Here is a 4,477-nt window from a genome sequence, read left to right on the forward strand (position 1 = left end):
TAAAACATGTGAAAACATAAAAGATAGAAACGACATTGAGTTAGTGAATAATTCTGAACGATTGAGACACCTACAATCAAGCCCCAGACATTTACAAAATAAAAGATTTGAAGATTATTTGACCGCGGTAAAATTAAAAAGAACATCATTAAAATTTAATAAACCCATTTTCATTGGTTCGACTGTTTTGGAAATTTCAAAGCTATTGATGTATAATTTTTATTACAATGTTTTACAACCATTGTTTGGGGAAAAACATATAGAAATTCTGTACTTCGATTCTGTAACGGCCGACACCCCAATATTATTAAAATGTAATAATAAAATATTGGTAAGAAGAATTTCAGAAATAATTCCAAAACAAAATGAATGTTATATTTCATATGGAGAAAAAGAATTAATACAAATAAATGGTTTAATGGATGTTTGGACAAGAAATGGATGGAAAAAATTAAATAATATTATTAGACATAAAACAAATAAGAAAATCTATAGAGTTAGAACTAAATTAGGATTTGTAGATGTTACAGAAGATCATAGTTTAATTAAACAAAATGGCGATGAAATAAAACCAACTGATATAAAAATTGGAGATGAATTATTACATAAAAGATTTTACCCAAGAATGAATCATATGTCATTTGATGAAATAATTGATAATATTTATAATATAGAACCTGAAACATTGGAAGAAAAAGAATATTTTATCAAAGGATTTTTCATGGGTGATGGTTCAGCAGGTGTGTATAATTATGTTAGTGGAACTAAATATTGTTGGTATTTATGCAATCAAGACTTAAAATTATTAGAAAGAATAAAGAAATTCTGGGAAGAAGTTTATTCACATAAAACATTCAAAATCATAGATGTTATGAAATCAACAGCAGTTTATAGAATACTTGTAAATAATCCTAAAGATTTTGCTATAAAATATAATGATGAATTCTATATTCATGCAATAGTTAAAAGTAATACTTCAACAAAAGAAAAGATAGTTCCAGATTATGTATTAAATGCAAAAAATAATTTAAGAAAATGGTTCTTCATTGGATTCTATGCTGCAGATGGTTCAAAAAGTTTCAAAAACCGCAAAACAATATCTTTAGCTCAAAAAGGAAAAGTTGCTATATCAGGATTGAATATATTATGCTGTTCATTAGGATTTAATATGAATATTGGATTGATTAAATCTAAACCAAATTGCTTTAATTTAAGCCATGTAGAAAATGAGTTAACAGAAGAAGTTAAAGATTTATTTGAAATATATAACCCAACTGACTATGTTTATGATTTATCAACAGATGATGGAACATTCAATTCTGGGTTCCCATTAATCCAAAAAAATACCGACGCCTACATATTAAAGATAAAAACTGATAACATAACAAAAGACTTAAAAACATTAAAACATCATTTCGACTTTAGTAATTACCCTAAAGATCATGAATTGTTTAGTAATGATAATAAAAAGATTCCTGGTAAGTTTAAAGATGAATTAGGAGGTGATGAAATGATTGAATTTGTTGGGATAAGAAGTAAAATGTATAGTTATAGAACAAAAGATCATGAAGCTAAAAAGTTAAAAGGAATAACAAAACATGTGGTTGATAAACATATAGAATTTCAAGATTATATAAAGTGTTTATATAAATCAATTGTAATGAAACACAAAATGAATTGTTTAAGATCAGAAGATCATGAGATGTACATTAATGAAGTTGAAAAAACTAGTTTAAATCCATTTGATGATAAAAGGCATATTTTAGATGATGGTATAAAAACATTACCTTATGGTTATTAAAACATAAAATCAATATCATCAAACTCGAAATCATTATTAGCTTCTTCATTTTCATTTAATTGTTCAGGTTCTTCTTCCATTCCATTTTTCTCATTTAAATAAAGTTCTATCTTGTTCCACATTTCATCTCGCTCTCTTTGTTTCTTTTTGTTTGTTAATTCATCAAATGGAATTATAATATCTAGGTTTAAATAATTTACAATCTTATTTAAAAAAAATTCATAATTTATTGAATCTGTTATTCTATTTTCTAAATGATACATTAATATTTGTTTAAATATTTTTTTTATATTTTCCATATCTTCTTCTGTTAATTTAGGTTTTTCATAATAATCGTTAAATAATAAATATAAATACATTTTCTTTTGTTTTGTGTTAAATGTTGGTGGAATAATTGTTTTTATAATATCTTTTTTAGTTATTTCACCATTTTTATTTTCTATTATTTTCATTTTTTCAAGCCATTGCTTATATTCTGGTGTATGATCTTCTATAGAAAATATTTTAAAAATTTCATCAAGATAATTTAATTTTGGATCTATAAGAAAATTTCTAGTTTTTTCTTCATCCCATAAATTCTTTTGCCATCCACAATCAACACAAAATAACACAGTACCTTCTTGTCTTAAGGTCGCATAACTACATTGTGGACATTTTTGTTTATTATTTATTGGTAATAGATCTTCATTAAGCTCTTGGTATTTTCTTACGTTTTCTTTATGTTTTATTGTTCTATTATGTAGATTTGAATTACTTGTTGTAATAATCAATTTACAATATTTACAATAATATGTTTTTCTTGTTAATTCATTATATTGTTTTTATAACTTTTCAACTGTTTCTTCATTATCTGGTAACGTTTTCTCATATTTTATTTTTTCTAATAAATTATTTTTTCTTTCATTGAATTCAGTTTCAAATTTATTAGAAATTTTATCTATATGTGCTTTACGAAATTGATGATTCTCCCAATCTTCTATATTGTCAGGGCTATATTTTACTTGACAAGGCTCACAGAAATTATTCTTTACATTATTCTTGTTATAAAATAAAAAAGGTTTTTTCCAAATAACTTCAGGTTCAACTTCAGCAGAATTACTATCAACATTAGCCGTTGCACCATTAATTCTACACTTCTCTGAATGTTTTTTAACATAATTTCTTGAGAATAATTGATTACATTTTGGACAGTTTATTTTAGGGGGTTTATAATTTTCATCATGTTTTTTCATATGTCGAGCCTTATTACTTTTTCTTAGAAGTTCACCACAAATTTCACATGCTATCTTCTCATCCATTTATTAGGGAAAAAAATTACTTGTGGTGATGAGTGTAATTTTTTTATGTTATAAATAATGGTAGAATTAAAAGAATACAGAATATTTGTTGATTCAAGAAGACTTACAAATTATAAATCTCATAATTTATTAGTTCAATTAGATAGAGAATTCAAGAATTGTGTAGATTTAAAATTAGTAAATATAAGTTTATGTAACTCATTTTATAATATATCAGATAAAACTGATGAACATAGAAGCCTTCTTATTTTTGATAAACTTGAAAAAAAATGGATTCAACTTATGCTTACACCAGGATTATATAATTTAGAAACATTAGCGCAAGAAATTAATAGAAAAGCTCGGATTAGATTAGGTAATGGTAATTCCAAATTTAATATTAAATTCATAAAAAGTGAGAGCTCTAATAAAATTAAAATAAAGCTTGATGATGAACTTATTAAACTTGATAAATCTGATCCATTGATGACAAGAAGACATACTTACACGGTAAAAAAACCTATAGCTAAACTATTAGGAATTACTCCAAATCAATTTGGTGGAAACAAACACGGTAACTCAAATATAATACCTTTTACACACTTTTATATTTATTGCAATTTAATCGATCCTACAAAAACATTCGAAGCAACTAAAGATACAACATGTAATTCTAGTATATTAAACATTTTACCATTGAAGAATGTTAAACAATTTGGAACGCAATTAAATTATAATTTAGCTGAATGTGATTTCAAACCTTGTATTCCTCAATTTAATAATTTTAAATTAGAAATAAGAAATCATAATGGATACTTAATTGATTTGAACAACTTTCCTGTAATTTATGAATTAGTTATAAGATGTAAAGAGTAATTTTTCACCTATATAAATGAATATAACTGTTGGACCGAGTATATGTTTTGGGTTTGATTTTAAACGTGAGAAAGAAATGAAATTTAACATTAATGATGTAATTACACATATAAAAAATATTGCACTTTCTAATGAAACAACATTTGAGTATGAAACAACAATAGATAAAGAAACTTTAAATGTAGAAAAGATTACTAATTTAATTAGAGAATCTTTAAGATTTTATGAATTAGATGAAGATTTTATCATCGATGATATCAAAAAAATAATAATTGAAATATATGATAATCATAAAAGTAGTAATGAAATAAATGTTGAATTAATCATAAATAAGTTAACTAAATATTTTGAAGATAGTAATTTTTTTGATAAATAAATGAGTGATAATAAGTGGATAATAACTGGATTATATAATGGCGCATTACTATCAGTTGGAACTGTTGGTTATTCAATGGTATTAAAAAAAGTATTCAAAATGGGAAGTGTTAATGTTGATAGATTTGATATAAATGATATTTTGAAA

This window comes from Tubulanus polymorphus, chromosome 5 (assembly GCF_964204645.1).
Source record: "Tubulanus polymorphus chromosome 5, tnTubPoly1.2, whole genome shotgun sequence".
NCBI classification, from domain to species: Eukaryota; Metazoa; Nemertea; class Palaeonemertea; order Tubulaniformes; family Tubulanidae; genus Tubulanus; species Tubulanus polymorphus.